Source organism: Cupressus sempervirens, chromosome 9, assembly GCF_028749045.1.
Source record: "Cupressus sempervirens isolate cs-2001-9-10 chromosome 9, ASM2874904v1, whole genome shotgun sequence".
Taxonomy (NCBI): domain Eukaryota; kingdom Viridiplantae; phylum Streptophyta; class Pinopsida; order Cupressales; family Cupressaceae; genus Cupressus; species Cupressus sempervirens.
Genome location: NC_143126.1, coordinates 223,305,646 through 223,327,085, shown reverse-complemented (window position 1 = coordinate 223,327,085; position 21,440 = coordinate 223,305,646). Strand labels below are relative to the sequence as shown.

The following is a 21,440-nucleotide window of genomic DNA, read 5'->3' as shown; positions in this document are numbered from 1 at the left end:
AATTGAAGCTAACAAGATTAAATAAAATAATTCTTTTTAATACCTTCCTTTCATCTATCATACTATTATGATAACACTTGTATTCCTCTAGAGAAGTATGTCCTCTCTAGACACAAGTTAATGGTGCAGAACTAGGGGCAATAACTAGTGTGACATCTACAGTAGTCTTGGTTTAAGTAAACAAAAAAAGTGCACTGGTAGAGATAATTATCACAATTCCTTATGGCTATGATGATAATCCAAATGGCTTTATTAACAACATATAACAATGTTAATATTATACCTCATTAATATTCTTAATCAAATCAACAACTAAGTCATAGATGCATTATTGACTTGTTTCATTCTATCTTATTGTGTTGGAACCACTTGATAATGACCCTAAAAAATGAAAATAATGAATAAATATTCTTAATACATTTCATATTAACTCAACTAGTTTGATATATTACATTTATTAACAATGTTTATCCTACACTTCTTGTGGTGAGCAGATCAAGAGTGCTTCTTGTTGGGATTGAGTTGAGGTCTGCAATAAAGATATTGGTACCAAAGGTGACTAGATATGTTGTTAAAATGAAATGTTTTTCTGGGGTTGAACATTGTTCTACATAGTAGGCACCTATTGTTGTAATAGTTGACTAGAGGGTTGTTGTTGTGATAGTTTCTACACTGGTTGTTTATGTGATAGTTGCTAAGCGTAGGGATGTATGTTAGATAATAACATGCTAGGAGGAATCTGTTGAAGAGAGAAAGAAATGTTTGGGTAGATTAGAGAGTGAGAAATAGGCAAATTCCCATATGTAGATGGTTGTTGTGAAGCTAGTGCATGACCAAAACGGGTTTGTTGAACATGTTGTTGTGAAGATCATAATTGTTGATAATACTATTGCAAAACCTATTGGGCCTATAATTGTGAATGAAATTGTGTGGGTCATTGGGCATGTGGTTATGAGTGTTGTTGCACCTGTTGACCATATTATTGTAAAGATAGTTGGGTGTGCATTTGTAATTAAGATTGTGTTGGTTATTGGCTATGCAATTGAGAGGATTGCACATGCTGGCGATATTGTTATAAATTCAATGATTCATGTGAGGTTTGCAACTATGAATGAGATTATGTAGATTGATGTTGATTTTGTAATGACTACTACAATTATTATTGCATTTGTTGTGTTTTTTGAACTAGTGGTAACCAACCTTGAACTTGAGCCTGATGGTGCAAAGAAGATGAATTATAGAGCTATCAAGGACAACATTCGAAACATCGCTAAATCTCATAAAAAAAATTCTATCCAAACCATTTCTATAGGAAACCAAAAAATGAAAATCCTTGATAGGACTTATCAAATTAAAATATATCATATTGACTAGTTGATACAAATAAACAAAAACAAAATCTAAAAAGCTACCTACTATGGAGAAGGGATAGTCACCCTTGTAGAGCCTCCTACTAGAGTAGATACATGAAGAGGCACTTAAATAGGGCCATTTACCAAAATCTAGGGGCCACTAATAGATCCAACCTATACATTACGCTTGATCTATATTAAAGAATGATACAACATTCCTTAAAAAATTTAATTGAAACTCTCAAATGTTTATAATATATATAATTAATATAATCTACAAAGTGATAGTTGAATGGCCTTACCAATGGTGAATGTCCTCTTGTAGGTCTTAATTGTCAACTAAGAGTTGATGACATGCCATATAGATGTGATGCATCTTGTGGGGATGGTAGTCTCGTATTTGCTACACCCATGGGCCGCCAGTTTCTAGCTGCACCCCATCCTCTTGTATGGCCACCACTGCTCATGGAAGGCCTACATGAGCAATGCAAATGATTCTACTAAATACATTATTTGAATCCTCCAACTCAAACACATTAAATTACCCTAGATCTAGATGGCCTCTATTGATCAGGACCAAAGCCTAGTCCTCCAAACATGGGGCCATTTCTGGATTATATAGTTCACACCTAAAATAAATAGGGTATACATTAGTATTTCAAGATACATATTGATGAAACATATACCCTGGAAGGAAGGTATGGAGTCTACTACTACTATCACTTTCCTCTCAATAATTTTCATCACCAAGATTTTATTTCACTTCCTTTCTTCTTGCTACATGAAATAGAGGATATTGTTGCAGATGTGAAATAAAAAATGAAAAATGGGGTAAAGTTTACTATTTTACACTAGGGCTTAATTTTTAGGTTGTATCAATTCCACCTCACCTAGGTCCCCCCTAGGATTGCGGAAATTGACATTCTAGCCCACCAAAATCCCTAGCCTGAAATGGTTCCCCTTAGAATCATGAGTCCTAGAACCCCTACCCCACAACCCTCACCTAGTGGGTCCTTGATGAATCCCTCCCCCGTGGGTAAAAAAATGAGACAAGATAAAGGAAAGGAGAAGGTGCTCATGGAGTCAGAGGAGGAGGGGAGAGGGGGAAGGAGGAGGTTGGGGAGGTTAGAAAAATCTAATGCTAAGAGTAAGCTAAAGGATGGAGACTCATAGGAGGAGGAGTCAGATTCTGAGGATTTAGGCTTCCTCAAATGGAGAATGAAGGAAAAAGTAGTTAATTTTGGGGTGAGAGGGATAGAGCAGGTGGAAGGGGAGATTTTAAATTCCTCTAGGTCAGACTCATGAGAATGAAAGGAGAATAAGGAGGTGTTGCATGATTTGAAGATTGTTGAATTGGGGTGTGTGGACCAAACAAAAGATTAGTTCCCTAACATGGTGGACAAGATGCCTTTCCCCACTATGATCTCCTCCCCTATCAAGGTTGTTTCCATAGATGCTACTAAGCCCCTAGTTGTGAAGGATACTACTAAAGTTGGTAAATATGGCCATCTAGGCAAGTTACAAAAGGTTGGTAATGAGGCGTGGGAGAGAATCTAGGTGTTGGAGGAGAGAATGCACCTACTGACCAAGTTCATGGTAAAATTTACTCATGTGATTGCTACCACTCTATGCCTACTGAAGGATGATAAAGGGGACCTATCTAATAAGGACTCTAAGATGCTTTTTGACTTCCTAGTAGAAGATTGGGTAAAAATCCTACTAGGGAGAAAAGAGGCCAAGAAATATTAATGACTCCCATCTTTTTCTTTTTATGTTGCTAATCCATTGGTTTCTAGATTATTTACAATGCAAGGTTGTCATGCCTTTTTTTATGGTTTTCTTTATTTTCTTAATTTTGTTAACATGCATTTTGTTTAAATCCTGCATATACTTTCCTAATTATGGTTTCGCGTTCTATTTTTGTTTTAAGCAACAATAGCAGTTAGTTTTGTTTTGATTTTTTGCCAACTAGTAGTTGACTTGTTTGTTTGTAATTGGCCAGCCCTCTTCCTTTGGCTGCTTTTACTTAAAAAACAAGTTTTAGGTGACAAGATAAATATAATTCTAAACCTTGCATCTCTAACTTTGGGTCTTTTAGGCTCTACAAACCCTATAGAAAAAGGTTGATTACATCCCTAAAATAATACATTTGCATAAGCATAAAATGTAGTTTACATTTTATAACTATATGAAAAATAAGCATCCATTGAAGGGAAAAATAACAATTGAAAACACAATGGTTACCTTCAACATCCTACAAATATAATTTAATAGTTAACAAAGTCAATATCAACCTGGAAACATTTTTATGAATCAAACTATTAAAACTAGTAAACATCACACAACCTTTGCTCTATTTTCATTCATATTTCATGATATATATGTCATCAACAGGATTAAACTCAGCAAAGCTCTATATGCCAAAAAAAAAAAATATTATGTGAGCATCAACACTAAACTACCATGCCCAATATTTCAAAATTTCAATTATCCACATTGCTCATTGACCAATGTATTTGGTACTTGTGAAAGACTTTACAAGGATTACCAATACCATACAAGCCTCAAGAATTAGAAAAGGAACGAGAATATTTCAACTTAACCACCCCATATATTTATTGAGAGTAAAATATAAAGAAAGCATGATGGATATGATATAAGACTTGCAATTTCCGAATAAAGCTAATCATCTAAGATGAACTAGTGATCAATGCTACTTATATAAAAGTACACATTTAGCAAAATAATCACCTCCTCAATATTCTTTTCTTGTGCAAGTTTATTTAATGAGCCAAAAAAAAATTTATACTCCATTGTACCTAACAAAGACACATGCATTTCGAGTTACCACAAGAAATGCTCATACCTTTTAGATATCTTAGACCACTACACCAACTTAAAGATGTGTATTTTCAATAGAGAATTTATGGATATCAACAATGATTGAACTTTATAAAAAAAATTAAACAAGACTCTACTAGTGCAAAAAAAACTATATATAATGTCTATCAAAACTCATTTTCTACAAAGGGCTTCCAAATTATGGATAGTGGGAGATTACCAATCTATTCTCACTTACCATCAGCAAATCTAGCTTGTAAAGGACTTGTACCCTTCAGAAACACAACATGTAGTAGCAGCGTTAATTAAATGTGTACCTATTAAAGAGTTTGCTTTGAATAGAAAGTTGTTCAAGATTAAAAACTCACCCCAGGTAATGTGTGCCAATTGTGAAAACAACCGATGGCTCTCTCTGCCTCTAAAATAGTTGCATACTTAATCAAACAACAACCTTTCAAAAATTCAATAGTTTACATAGACACTTGTCAAATTACAACTAAAGCTTTCATTTAATATACAGATGATGTAATGCCAGTAATGTTCAAAAATTAATGTTATATGACAAGTAATGTTATATTTACCCAAAGATACAATTCCCAATCCAAATGATTATATTATAATAAGGATCAACAAAGAGTTAATATTTAAATGGAGTTTTTACTAGTTTTTCCTAGTAGGGCTTGAATTTTCTCATATGTTCCATATCCATTCATCATGAGACCAAATTCATTTTTAAAGGTTAGTGGGTATAAGTTGAAATCTTAGAGGTTTAGATTTTTTTTGGAATAGTTAAACCTTAGTTACAATCAATCCCTCTTGAACTACCCTATTATGTAGGGATTATTAACATTTTTAAGAAAAGAAAAGATCTTTCACCATATCTCACAACGCATGTGCGAAATAGATCCAAGATATTTCAAACTCTCTATTCTACCTATTCCAATCATTTATTGATTCTTTCCAATCTAATTTTATATATAAATAAATGTTTATGAACAAAGAAAGTCTATGAGAATGATGAGAGCAATTACATTTATTTGTCAAAAACTAACTTTATTATCTTGAAAATTGAAGCTATTACTTTACATGGCCTTCTAATAAAGTTATCACTTTAATCATTCCCTCTTATAATCTCCTTGAAGGAGTTCTTTGTTGTATAAACCTCAAATTTCTCAATTGTCACCTTATGCAGTGCTACTATGATAGCCATAGGTATTTTTGAGGACACTTAAGGATATGTACTAATATTCCATAAGTAGAATTTTTTTTCGATAAATAATATATAGTTGGTAATTTTTCTAAATTATAACAGATTTACACAATTCTTCCATCATAGATAGTAGAAACAATACTACACAATGGAAATTAACTTACCATGAAAAATATGTTGATAGATTGATACAAAATAAACTGCCAGCAATAGTGAATTTGAGATTATACTCATACAAATCATATTCCTAACTTGGATAGAATTATGTGAGTATCTTGGTGAAAATTATTCTCAATGTAATAGTATGTGAAAAATCATATGCAGTATAAGTCGGCATGGGGAGAAGAATGAATTGCAATAGAATTTATAATAACTATTTTAACATGATGTTAGTGATCATGTGTGCCTAAAGCCTCTTAAAAAACCATCTAATTTTTCTCCAAAGTTATTGGTACATTTTTTTTGCCTACTAGTCAAAAACTCAAGGCATCAATAGATCAACTCCTTAATAGTACTTTTAAAAATAGAGATGTATCTTGCTTGACAATCTACAACTTCCATCAATTTTGTAGCAATTAAATTTCCATATTCCATATTGTAGTAATAGAATATGTATGTTTTAGCAATTAAGCTTGCATGTTCAGGTTTTTCTTTCCATGAATTGGGAACTGTGGTAACACTAACGCCAGTAGACTATTGTCATTGGCATATGACATGTTGCTACTGTAGAATATCTAAAATCGTCTGAATTTGAAAATCCTTTTTTGAATTCAAATTTCAGATGTTCTTGGAGGTCACTTCTAAATCTAGTTTCATCTGAGAAATTGTTGTAAATAATCTTTCCTAGGGAAAATTTTGATAGTATCACAAAATCTCTCTACAAATTCTCTTCCATTCACAATATCCTAGAGCTAACTTGTTCTTTTGCTGGCACAATGTACACAGGATTAGGTTGAACATGAGCATTATCATACATGGTTCTAGTTTCCTTCCAATTAGCTGAATCAATGAAGGTATACTCCTACATTCCCAATAGTCCATTCTTATCAAGAAGTCAACTTTGAACTAAGATATCACAACGAGTATTTTAGGGTTCTAACAAGGGATCCGATCATCACAAGAAACTTAATATGATATAACTTAATAAACACTTAACTAAATTTCAACCATCTAATTGTTTTGAGTCAATGATTCTGACAACACTGAATGATTTGTTTGAATACCATCTCACATTTTAACTTTGAACTAAAAAAATGGTCTTTACATATTTGTACAAAAATTTAGATGATGCAATCTTCTAATAAGGAACATCATAGGTCAACGGGTTATAAGATGTATAAAGATTTTTTTTAAAGCCAACTAGGCTAGAGATATTGATTACCCAAGATTTATAGGTTTTTATTTTATGATGCATGTTGACTACCATCATCTCAATATGTATAGGCTATATGGTTGTTTTATTTCTAAGAGTTGTTCTTGATAATGAAAAATCTAAGTGTACAAAATAACTTTCTATTCATTTTCATCAATGGCTTTTGTTATTGTAGAAGGTGTTTAATATTTTAATCTTCAACATCATGTATTGTCTTTATAGTGACTTTCCACTATCAATTATGGTGACTCTCTAGCTTATCAAAAGTTATTCATTTGTACATTGACAATATTGTCACTATTCATATATACAATTCATTGATAATTAGAGGGCTTGTGAGACATGTTCATATCTCATACTTTTTCATGTTTATTTATAAGTTTACATATTTTATACCTCTTGGTATACCTATTGCCACTGTCCCAATAGGTTTGTGTACAACATTGTATCCTCTTTATATTAGTTCATTCACTCTTTATTAGACCTAACAATCATTTTCCTCTTTAATAGTGAACATTACTATCATGTAATAAAATTTTTAGCTCTCTTTATTTCATTTTATCTTTTGTCACTCTAAAATATAGCAATATCATTTATATATTGGCTTCTATTGGCCTATGCAATATTAAGCTCCCTCATACCTTGCCATGGTTACTTGTTCACTATTGTTTACTTATAAATACTACTATAATATATGATCATTATAGAAATTGTACCATTTTTTAACTAATTATATAGATTTAGTTTTAGACCTTCAATTCTCTTTTATTAAAATGCATCCAATGTTTTATCTTTACCCTATAGGTTGGCAGGATCAAGGCATTGATATCAATAAAAAATATTAAGCAATCAATATTTGCAGCCTAGATGGCATTAAAATATCTTACACATATTCTAATATATTCACATGACATCTTTCTTGCTAGTTGAGTGCATGATCGATGTTTCTATGCAAACATTTGAAGACCATATTTCATATGTTTCAATGTTTGATCTGGTGTAGTCCATAGCATAAATTAGACATCCTACAACATAAGAATGAGGAACATGACACATGTGCTCCAATACATTTTTATATCTTGGGATAATTTTGTACATATAAAATTAAACCAATACAAATAGGAGCATTAACAAGTTAATATATGTACATTTTTTATCCTTGAAATATCCCGTCAACATATATATTTTGAATCAACTTGTTTTTTTTTTTGTATAAATAACACTCTATAATAGTTGGTTGATTGGACAATGATTTACTTATGTTGCAGCCTTCTCTATTTTATATCCTACTATTTCTTGAGGAGAGCTAGTCCTTCTGAGGAGACATGCCTCTTGTTTAATTATTTTGTAACTAATTGTTTCTATACCGTGATTAGACCTCTTCAAATTTTAGTTATAAATTTAATTGTTGTTTATTATTTCTACTTAGTATTAATCTAGTTGCTATCATTATTACTTTATTTATAACTTGTAGTCAAGATTTATGAATTTTATATATTCATTCTTATTTCCTTCTACTAAAATCAATGTCTTCTTTTGATATAGGATCATGACAGTCCACTCTTCCTAAATTCACTTTCCTTAAAAAAAAAAAAAGATTTGGATGGTTCAAGATCTGTCCTTCCCAATGAGCATCTTTCATAGGTAGGCCCTTCAATTTGATCAATAGTTTGAGAATAATTTTATTCCTCATTTCTTATCCCTCATATTGAGAATAGTTCCATGTTATGAGGTTAGTCTACCCTCATTAAGTTGTGGTAAATTCACACATGGTGTGACTTTTTTATTTGGGAAAAAGTGGATGAGGCACTATATATATATATATATATATATAACTTGTCAATAGCTCAACTAGGAAAGAACCAGAAAGAAAACCTAGCATCATTGCAATATGTATAAGTGACAAGCATTGATATTTACAACATATTATATCGATGAGCAAAAATATTCTCGCTAAAATTTAAAATTTATCAAATTTTTAAATTTTCAAAAATATATCGAATAGGAGGCATGGAGGACTCAAAGTAAACCAAAAATATGAATGTTCTTTAAAAACATGCCTGATCTTGGAAAAAAATAAACCCAAAAAAAGAGGGTAGCCTTTATACTATCGTTCTTCCATATCCTCGCAAGAGGCATCCTCAGCAGAAGTAGAAGCCATACTAGGTTGTAGAGAATAATCCCAACCAAAATCTGAGCATGGTAAAGGAGGAACCTCCTAGCCCAAACTCAAACCTTCAGTGATGACATCAGAATTACTAGTGGAAGGAGTTACAACCCAAACTGCAACTTTTGTGTAGTTCGATTCAGAATGTCTATTAGTTTCTTATGTAGTAGGATCTTCTAAGCCAAGAGCACTAGAAGCAAGAGAAGGCCAAACACCTGGTTCACAAACAAACTAATTTGGAGGTGGGGGGGGGGCGCAAAGGCATCATCATTTGAGAAGAGATTTCTTGTGCTTTAGATATTAGTAAACTAAAAATGTCAAGCAATGCAAATCTAATTTTCTTGACACCCTCAACCAGTTAGCAACCCAGAACTTGTGCCGTGACTTGAAAAGTCTTTTTTAGGAACCATGGGTTATGCTTTTCAAAGGACTTTTGTAACACCTTAAATGTCACCATAGCCTCATGTTTCTACATGAGTAGGGATCTTGGAAACAATCCACCCACTAGGCCATTTTTGGACCACAAATCATGTATTGGCATTGCCCGTTTCAACTTATTTTTAGACCAAAATTCTGTTCAGACCACCTTGATTGCAATATTTTCAAGCCATGATGTTGACTGGAGTAGGTCCATGGCATTGGATAATAATATCAAGACCAACTTTGAAGGAAATAGCAGATGTATTGAGGTTGTAGAAAAGAAATCCTCTCGAATGATGGTTCGAATCATGTGGCAAGTAGAGTAAGAGCGCACAATGCACATGATATCTAGTGCCACATCATCCAAGGGATGAGAAAGTGCATCTTCTTCCGTCGCTGGTTGAAGCTTAATTCTAAATTTTTTGGGAGGATGTTTCGATGATACTGGTAGCAGGAATCACATTTTACATAGGAATCATATGGGAGTGAATCCCCCATCACACACTTGAAGGATATGAAATACCTACTCCCATGTGAGTAATAAAGGAAATTCCACCAAATTAGAACCCAATTACAACTATGATGGACAAAGTACAAAATTGACACCGCCAAAATTGATGATGAAGCAAATGTTCTACTATCGTGTGTACTAGAATGTTATAAAAAAATTATTAACACCTATTAATGTCTCCATTGATCAATTCTTGAAGTTCTTTATTTTTATTAAGAAGAAATTTTGGCTTTAATGTTGTATTGATCTTGCCATGTGCAAAAAGCCACATTCCCCAAATGAAGCAAAATCATACTTAGGTGATGACAACAAACATGACACTAAGGAGTGAGGAATAAATTTGTAGGGCTTACCATAACATCACACATGCCAGACTAGATTATGAAAGGGCAATAATTAATGATTATTACTTAATTCTGGCCCATACTTAAGTTGCCAAGTTGATTCAACTTGGTGACAACTAGTCACTCAGCCAACACTACCCCCTCAGTCATTACTACAGCTCACTATCATCACACTTCCACTTGATGTCTAACAAGAACTTGGTCAACATACCACCACTTGGTGCCTGATAAACACTTGGTCATTACTGACCCAATTCATTTAGCAAGACACTATGATCAAACAACTCAATCAATAGTAAGCTCAAGATCACTTAGTAAGCACTATGCCTAAGTAACTTGGCAAGAGCATTGCCCTACCTTGCTCAACAAACACCCAATAGAAACCCAGTCAACAATCTACCACTTGATGCTTGATAGACACTTTTTTATCACTAATTCGAGTTACTTGGTAAGACACTATGATCTAATGACTTGGTCAACTCTAATCCTGATCTCACTTAGTAAACATTTTGCCCGAGTACACTAGTACAAAAACAAAATATATGATTAAATAAACTTCTAAAAATTGTAAATATATGACCAATTTTGATCACATGACCATTGGTAGTTTATTTTTGGTCATTAATATTACAACCAATTTTATGACTAAACTATTTTAATCATTAATTTGATCATATATTTGGTTGTTGGTTGTTGTAAAATAGTAGTTTATTTGGTAGTTTATCATTGTTAAATGGTAGTTGATTTGGTAGTATATTTGATAATATATTTGGTAATTAGTTTGGTAGATGATTTGATACTATATTTGGCAATTGATTTGGTGGTATATTTGGTAGTTGATTTTGTAGTTGAATTGGTTGTTGATTTCATAGTATATTTGGTAATTTATTTGGTAGTTTAATTAATCATATTAAGGAACGATGGAATCAAACCACCATCCTTCTACTTGTAAAGTAGGCGCTCTTCGATTAAGCTAATACCATTTAAAGAACAATGGAAAACAATACCCTTTAAAGAACAATGGAATGAAATATTAAATTCATTTAAGGATGTGTATTAAGTAGCATAATCAAGCATAGTAATATGAAGTTATCTAGACTATAATAATTTTTTTTCATGTATTCTAAATATTATTTTCCTAGGGGGATTTTATACATTAATGGAAAAGATGAATGTCAAGATGAAAATATCAAATGCTTTCGATACTTAAAGCATTGATTAGAAGATGGGGTTAGTTGTAGTGGCTATGATAAAAATGCAAGAATAGAAAGGTTTAATAGTGAAGAAAAAGGTTTTCTCCAATGTTGGGTTGAATAGTGAGACATAAAACATCACTTAAATTTATATTTGCATATTTCTACAAAAAGTTTAATTTCGAAATTTAAAATATTGGATATTTTTCAAACTAATTATGAAGAAGTAAATAGGTTCAAATCCAATAAAATAGTGAAAATATGTAATCATGTGGTTTTTTGATAGCCTAATAGTGAAAATATGTAAATCCCAAAAATATTTACAAATAATTTATTTCATATTAACTTATTGCCCAAGTTGGGTTGCAAACTATCCAACTTTAAGTTGGCACTAATTAGTTGTACTTGTAACTTCTTCACCTCGAAAGAGCTCTACAACATGATCAAACTATTATAGAGACAATTCCAAATTTTCTTTAAACTCATATATTTCACTAATATCCTATACAAAATAATCTTATCAATTTTAATAAAATATCCATGACTAGTAAAAAGAAGTATATTTTTGCATTATCTTATCATTATAGAGATAGGTATCCACAAAATGAACATTCAGCTCTTTCAATAAATAACTATATACATCAACCAAGAAATTTATAATTTTGACAACATATTCACACCCAACAAGGTCATATGCAATAGAATCATTACAGAACTAACCAAAAAGGTAATGTATGTTATACGCTTTACATGTTCTACATGCCACCATTCATAATGGGGCCCATGGTTTACACTTATACCTCTATACATTGAACTATACTTTCAACAACTCAAACGCATTAAATAACTACCATATTATGATTAGACAAAGGAACTAAATAAAACAAATACAAAATGACTATTATTCTCATTGATTCAAGGATGTGTTCTTATTTATACTTTAGTAATTAAAAATTCATATTTATACTTTAGTGATTAACACTAACAATTTAAAATTTCCCTATTCAATTATTAGGTTTCACAATTTATTTGAAATATGTTGATGCTTCAAGCAACAATATTAAGTCCAAAACAAGAAGTTATTAAGAAAAATATTATGCACTTTGAAACTCAATGAGTGGTTACCTAAGGGAATATTGGTGGATGACATAGCATGTGATTACAAAATGTTGAGATGGATATCAACCTTCAAGTGGTGAAAGGTACAATGATAAATAAAAACTAGAACTATTTTCTTGGGAAAAGTTATGCAAATCATTAATATCTCAAGCACACAATATACTTCTACTCCAATTACATTCAATAATAAGCTCATATAGTACAAAGATAAAATATACTTCTATATCACAACACCACTCAATAGGGAAATCATGTAGCAAATACACAAAATGTACTTTTACATCAGCACCATTCAATACAAAAAAAATGTAGAAAAATATATTTCTATATCAGCAACATTTACTAATAAGTGAGACAAGTCAAATGAATTTTAAGAGACCAGTGGTAAGTTCCCAATACTTTGTCATTTATTGCACTTCATTAGCTATAAAATTATGCACATTCTAAGTTGCACATCTATATTTTCATCATAAAATATATAATGTTTTGTAAAGAGTAGATAGTGAATTTATTGGCCATGTTTTGTTCAAGCACCTATCTTTATTATAAATGTTAAGTCCCTATAAAATTCTCTCCCCCAATGACATTGGGTACATTGTGTTGGCAAACGAAATTTTTAAATGAAATCAAATGCCAAAATTTTAACTCACATTTGGGGGAAACTAAAAACTATTAAAAACTAGAATCATAGAAAATGATGGTTTGTAATTTTGTTAAAGTTACATTACTACCATCTCCTAAGTTCAGACATATAATAAGGTCATAGCCATCCTTGGCATCAGGATTATAGACATATTGGCAAGCTAGTATATAGATTTCATTGCTAACCAGCATGGTCTAATTGTGTAACAAGTGGATATATCAACAACATTATTGGGACTACCAAAATTGACTATACTAGAAACCCAATATTTATTATATTACGAAAAGTTGGAAATTATAGGTAGCAATAAAATAATCCAAACATCTAGATGAAAATTAATACATAACTCCTTTAGAGGATAATTTATAAATAGACAAAAGGATAAATGCCCAATTGTAACTGCAGAAACCTATAACATTTCCATTAACTTCTCTTGTTGTCATTCCATTTGCAACAACTGTCACTAGATGACTACCCAGTAACCTTTACTACTTGTGCTTTAGGCATCAGAATAAGTTTCACTTTTCAAAAATAAGTTCTTGCACCACCAATGTTCCTTTGATTAAAATCATTCCAATCATCCAATTCCATTTTCTTTCTTTCGAATCTCTATTTCTTAGATATATTTCCAACCCTAATCTTGTGAGAAGTCATTTGAAATATCAAGCCCAATATAAGTATCCCTTGTGTTTTTCCTACTAACTAGATCTATATTTTCACCTTTTTGGAATACAAAAAGTGCCTCAATTTGTCCATGTTTAGATTGAGCAGATGGTAGGCATCCCCAAGGGACAAATACTTGAACTTTTCATTCATCTAGTCTTTTTTCCTCAAGTTTTTAGTCAATACAAGATCTTTTTCCTTGAAAAATCCCACTGTCTTTTTAGATATTTTATCACCTTGTAAATTGGAAAAAGAGTTTGAACCAAGTTTTTCACATTCCAATGAAAATTTATATAATGAATTCCCCTTCTTTTCTATAAAATTTGGATGTTCAAGATCCACCTTTTCCAAGACTTGGGTCACCTTTACAGTTTGATTTTTTGGTCCGTTTGACAAAACCTACTCAAGCTATTATATATGTACTGTAAATTAGGCCAAAGAGAACAAAAAACATGAAGAAAGCATATGTTTCTCATAGAGAAATGGTAGTGTTGGCGCTGTCAATATTTCCTCCAACCATTTTTTTGAAGGAATGTTATAGTTTTGTAGATAAGTTGCTATAACATGTGATGGGAATAATTTTATTTTTCATCAAGGGTTAATATGGAACCATCCAAATGGCTTATTAAAAATTTAATACTAACTAGTTTTCCGCATACTTTTTGAATAGGAGGACAATTTTTTGTGATGGAGGGACTATAGGCCAAAATATTAAAATGGTGAAAATGAGTGTCACACCATCAAAGATTTAGAAGCCAACAATGAATGCAAGAAAGTGTTTGGTAGACTCATTACGAATCCTCATTTGGAGGATGTAATTAGAATAAGTTTGATGAATAGTCCAATGAGGAAAGTACTTATGCTCTTCATAACAATTTTAAGAAGGATGATCACAACTAGTGGTGCATCAATGATAAAGCATTTCAACATGTCTATCTTCTTGAAATCAAATTGCTATAAAAAAAACATATTATTTTATATAAAAGATATAAAATTTTAACTTTAATTTATAATTTTAAGTATTTACAAGGATTTGTGACTTTATTATTATAAACACAATTAGACACTAATGAAATATTCATATAAATCAACTCAAAGAAGGAAAGGTAATAGGGAGAAGATCAATTTTTTAAAGTTTCTACAATGTAATGCAATGAATGAACTTACCTGCATATTCACAATAGTACCATTAGTGTCATGTCACTCCAAAACAAAGTTTAATTTTACTAGATATTTTTAAAAAAATTTGTACTATAAATCTGGAGCATCTTGGAGGAAAAATCCAAACTTGTTGATTTCCTTTGAAATATCCACATATCCCCATCCATGTTAAACCTACCATCACCTAGAAATTCATTCTAAATCTCGTGAGAAATAGTTCCCTACAAATTAGAAACATCTTTCAAAACCATAAATAAAAACCTTAAATCTGGGGCCCAATTTTTCTATTACCTATTAATAGATTTTAGAAGCCTTAAAACACTAGCCTTTGTAAAGTTATCAAAATTACTCTTGATGATATATTCAACATTTGTGTCATGCCCAAACTACGAGGGCAAAAACACACAATTTTTATTTTATTTTTAATAATAATTAAAAAGCTCTAAGTTTTAAATGATTGTGATTACAGTTTAAGTATAGCATCTCTACGATACAACTTAAGTTTTAAAAATTTTCACACATTAAGCATTGATTTATCCTTCATCATTAAATCAGTTAATTATCTTAACAATCAAATTTCTTAAAAAGTTTTATCACAGTGGAAATTTTATATACTTGTATAGCATATCTGTAAAATTATTCGAATAACTTAAAACCCAACTTAGTTTTAGATTAAGCACTATTTAGAACAAAATTTAACTTAAATATAAATAAAACAATTATCTATACTTAATCAAATTAGAACTAACTAAAATAGTATTCAAAGACTAATTAAATTAACATTAATATTAAAACAACTAAATTTTACTATCATATGTATAACTAATTAAAACAATTTTAATTAAATTATAAACTAGCACTATTAACAATGATAAAATAAGATAAACTAAAAATAGATTCCTCTAAAATAAGCTAAACTAACATAATAAACACTAACTTAAATTTTCTTAGTTAATAATTAGAAACCTAAATTTAAAATACTTACAATCAAATAAAATTAAACTAATTAAAAATTAACAACAAAATAAAACAATGAAATAAAAACTAACTAAATTATTTAACATACTAACTAACCTACTAACTACCTATACTAACCCTATACCCTAAACCCCACCTGCCAACCCTCCCACTTGGGCAGTGCTTCCCAAGGGAACGCTTCCCAAGCGTTGTCCTTGGGATAGCGCTCTGCCCAATGAGATGAGCGCAAACTCAAGGAAAAAGGGAGGCGCCCAAAAAAATCAAAGTCCAATGCATTTTTTTTTAATTTAAACAAATTTTCCATAAGCAAACCAACATGAGTGCTCAGCAAAAGGTAAAGAAGATGGGTGAAGACATTTATGGGGACAGGTGACGTCATCGATATACATGATGTCCCTGTCAATTCCATCGCCTAGGGAGAGTAGGACGGGGGGGGGGGGGGTAAGCATTAAATTTAAAAGTTAATTTGGTAAGAGTAGGATATTTAGATAGATGATTATATATATATTTTTTTGAATTTCTTTTGAATTTTTATCATATATATTATGCTTTAACTTGATTTTGTTTTATCACAAAATTTAATTGAAAAGGATATTTAAGAGAATATTCTCTGTTGCTCCCTTTCAAATTTTAAAAGGCCTCCCATACAATTTCCAGTGAGCAATTTTGCTCCTGGGAGTATATTTTTTTTGAAATTTTTCTAAGTATAGAATTTCAAAGGAAATGTAAAATATTTTTTTTTTTGTCTAATCTTTTTTTTAAGTGTAACATTTTCAGTTGGTTGATAACCAAAGGGGAATTAAATTTTTCTTTTTAAAGAAAATCTATAAGGACTTATTACAACTTAATATACCAAGAGTATGGATTATCCGTTTTAAATCAAAAAATGCAAGAATTGTTTGATTCAAATAATCATACAACCTGAATCTACATCCATGATCATAATTTTTATTTTCAACATAAAAGAAAACTGGAAATTTTACCAAATTGAACATCATCAATTCCATCCTAATTTGATGTGCATCCATCCAAATTAAAGTTTACAATTAAATCACATGACAAGCAATTATACTCAAACACCAATTTTATTGGCAAACTTGATACAAAGGCTCGGTCGGGAAAGAATCAGGAAGAAAACTCGGCTTCGTTGCCAATTATAAAAAGGTTTAAATTACAAATTACATAGGATATCAATCCCAATTTTCAAAAATTTAATAGAATTTTCTCCATGATCCTCATCAAGGGATTTATAATGTTTTCTGCAACACATTTATAAAACCAAGGAAACATAATCTGATCAGGTGACCAAAAGCATGATCAAGAACAATTCAAAACATGCATATATATACAAGGTTTTCACAACAAGATCTACAATGAATCAACACTAGGGAAAGGTGGATTCTTCCAACTAGGAGAAGTCAAGCACAACACCAAATCAGATGCCCAACTGGGGCTATTAACCAAGAACTTCTGTTCTTCCATTTAAAAATGCCATACTCATATGAGGTTTGTGCTGACGGGTAGGGGCCCATAACACCCTACCCTTTCACCCTCTTCTTATCCTGAGAAGAGACTCTACATTGGTTGAAGTCCAACTAAACAGACCTTTCCCAAAATTGGTCACTTCTTCCCTCTCCAAGGGTGAGTAATACCAAAACACCCATACAAGAAAAATCTCAAAATTGCAAACGTAAACATGAAAGGAAAACATCCAAAATAACATGGTTTTCAAATCTTCCCAACATACCCACAAACATACAAACATTGAAACAACATCAAGGTAGCATAAGCATGAAACAAACATGGAAACTGAATAAGGGAGATGAGAATTCCTACCTTCACAAAGAGGTAATGGCAATGAACAAGTTTGAGTAGAGTTTCAATTTCTTTCCTTCAATCTTCAAAAACTCCTCTCTAAATGTAGAGATTGGGTAACAACCTCCACCAGTCAAAGAAGGGCCTCTAAATAAGCCTCAAACTCAACCACCAAAAGGGGCAATAACTACTTCCACCCACTAGCAATTCTAGAAACTCCTAACTCAACCCACACTAGGGTTAAACACTAATTGGAGGTGAGGTGAGGTAACTCAAGATGGTCATATGAAATTTTCGCACAAAGGCAAAATGAGACATTTTGAGTGGCTTCAAAAGTCAAAAGAAGGGGCTTAGGGGTTGGAAAAGACCCCTAACCCATACCCATACCCTTTGTGTATAATAATTTCATGTTTAAAGCCTTAGGAAAAAGGTTTAGAGCCAAACAAAATCTAGGAATAAAATAGGACCTTCTAACTACTCTAACATGCAAATTAAGCACTAATCTAGATTAGGGATGACTAACCTCAATTAAGAACCTAATTAGCAAACTGACATTAACTTAAACCAACTTGGGTCCAAAGGTTACACAACTAACCCTAATCAGCATACTAAAGAACATAACCAATTTACGAGTGTCAAGCGACACTAAAAGAACATAATTACGAACACTAACATTCACTGAACATAGGAAGATACATACATACATCTCACACTACAATACATGAATTATGAACAACAAGGTTTCCAAAATTAGCACAAAGAGATCAGTTTTGTTCCTCCATAGGGTTTCTCAGCTAAATATCTGCACACTCATTACACACATCAGTAGTCCCATAAAATCACATGTACATAAATGTATACATATCAAAAATTCACATAAATTAAAACATACATCAATAAGGGTTTATTCATCCCGCTTAATTCTTAATCATTTAAAATCTCTTAAATCAAAGTCTCAATCCTACATTTACTGATTTCATCAACATACATATATATGAAACATTAAATGACAATCAAATATATCTAAAAGAAACATCACACAACATGAATTAATAAAGTATGTTCTAAGCATAAGATAATGTCTTAACATCTCAAGTCATGAATATCAAAATAATGGTAATGTATCACTATGCTACGATGGGCCGAGGCGAGGCCTCACATGCTCCCCCACTAGGCATGAACTTCCTCCTGAAGTTCATAAAAAAGGTATGAGTACTGAGATCACATCTGCGCTAGATCCTCCGATGAAGCTGTGACCTCATCATAACAGTCCCATTGGACCCTAACTTGGTCCAACTCTCAGCCTCGAAGTGCTAGGGTCCATCGAGCAATAATGCAGATAGGCTCTAGTGCTAGCTGTCTGTCCGACTCCACCTATAAAGCATCCCAATCTATAATATGAGACTCATCATAAATGTATCCTCTAAGTACTGAAATATGAAACACATCGTGGATGCGTGACAGGCTAGGTGGAAAAGTTAAACAATATACAACAGGTCCTATCCTCTCAAGGATCTTGAATGGCCCAACAAATCGGGGTGCCAACTTAGAGCCCTTTCCGAAAGGAATCAGACTCTTGTGTGGTCGCACCCTCAAGAACACTCTATCACCAACTTGATACTCTCGATCTGACCTCTTCACATTAGCATACTTCTTCTGCCTATCCTGTGCCTCTCTCAGGTGCTGTCTAATCAGGGTCACCTACTACTCCATCTCCTTTACTAACTGGGGACCAATAGATACCCGATCCTCGATCCTATCCCAACTCAAGGGTGTCCTGCATGGTCTCCCATACAAAGCCTCATAAGGTGGCATACCTATGGAAGAATGATGCCCATTGTTATAGGAAAACTCGACAAGATGTAGGTATTCCTCCCATTTGACCTCATGGTCCATCACGTACATATGTAGCATGTCCTCCAAAATTTGATTCACTCGCTTGGTCTGGCCATTGGTCTAAGGATGGTACGTTGTACTAAAATTGAGCCTAGTGTCCAAAGCTAACTGCAATTCTCTCCAAAATGAAGAAGTGAAAAATGAATCTCTGTTAGAGATGATCTTACAGGGAACACCATGAAGTCTAACAATGTCCTGCAAGAACACCTAAGTTATATCTCATGCTGTGAATGTAGTACACATGGGTGAGAAATGGGCAGCCTTGGTCAATGTGTCAACTATCACCAAAATGGCATCATGGCAATGAGATGACATAGGAAGACCAACAATAAAATCCATAGATATAGTGTCCAATTTCCACACTACAATCTTATGCGGTTAGAGAAGCCTGCCAGGATGACAGTGCTCCACCTTCACCCTCTAGCACTCAATGCATCTCACAACTATGCTAGCAATTTGCACTCTCATGCCTAGCCAATGATACAACTGCCTCAAATTTGCATGTAACTTCTTAACACTGGGGTGCGCTGCATAAGGTGCTCTATGAGCCTCAAGTACAATGAGCTCGTGCAAACCCCCAATGGAAGGTACGTACATACATCCCCTATGACACAAAAGTCCATCAGACTCCAAGGAATACTCTGCAAACTTCCCTTCCAAGGGTCTCTGAGAATGTACTAACTGACTAACTTCTGCATAAAGCTCATCGGCTGGTAAGTGTTGTAAGATTCGCTCTCTCAAGTGAGCGAGTCATAGATGAAAGCTCATTGCGCCTTCTACTTAAGGCATCTGCAACCACATTCTCCTTTCCCTTGATGTAATGTACATCAAAATCATACTCACATAGAAACTCCATCCACCTTCTTTGCCTAGCATTAAGGTTTGGCTAAGAAAATATGTACTGCAAGCTCTGGTTATCGAAATGAAGCTTGAATCTATGACCCAGAAGGAAATGTCACCATCTCACCAAGGCATGAACCACTACCACTAGTTCTAGGTTGAGAGTATGATAATTGAGTTAATAAGTCTTCAATTTCCTAGACTCAAAGGAAATAGGTTGTCCTTTTTACAGAAGGACTATCCCTAAACCATCTAAAGATGCATCGGTGCACACCATAAAAATTTGCAACAGGATCTGGTACTATAAGAATTGGTGCACTCGTGAGGGCTCTCTTGAGCTCTTGAAAAGCTCTACCACACTTCTCTGTCCACTTGTACTTTTTCCCCTTTTTTTTGAAGAGATGTGATGGGGTGTGCCAATCTAGAGAATCCTGAAATGAAACGTCAGTAATATCTTGCTAGCCCCATAAAGCTCCTCACTTTAGTAAAACTGGTGGGTGCTGGCCAATCCATGATAGCCCTAATCTTTGATGGGTCTACTGAGACACCATCACCTGATATGACATTTCCCAAATAATGTATCTCGCGTCTGAAGAATGCACACTTTGACAAGCTGCCAAACAACTGATTCTCTCTTAGCTTCTGCAATACCTATCTCAGGTGCTCTTCATGCTCTCTCTCATCATGAGAATAAATCAGAATGTCATCAAGAAACACAACCAAAAACTTATCCAAAGGTACAGAATACTCCATTCATGAGGCTCATGAATACAGATGGAGCATTTGTAAGGTCAAATGGTACCACAGTAAACTCGTAGTGACCATAACTAGTACGAAAAGCTATTTTGGGGATATCACTATCCACAATCCTCAACTGATGATAACTTGACTTCAGATCAATCTTTGAAAATACTC

General features: G+C 32.9%; 1 pseudogene; it reads right to left on the bottom strand.

Annotated features, from left to right (window-relative positions):
* Positions 1–472: 472 nt before the first annotated feature.
* Positions 473–16,353, bottom strand: LOC149538314 (uncharacterized; annotated as a pseudogene).
* Between the last annotated feature and the right edge of the window lie 5,087 nt (positions 16,354–21,440).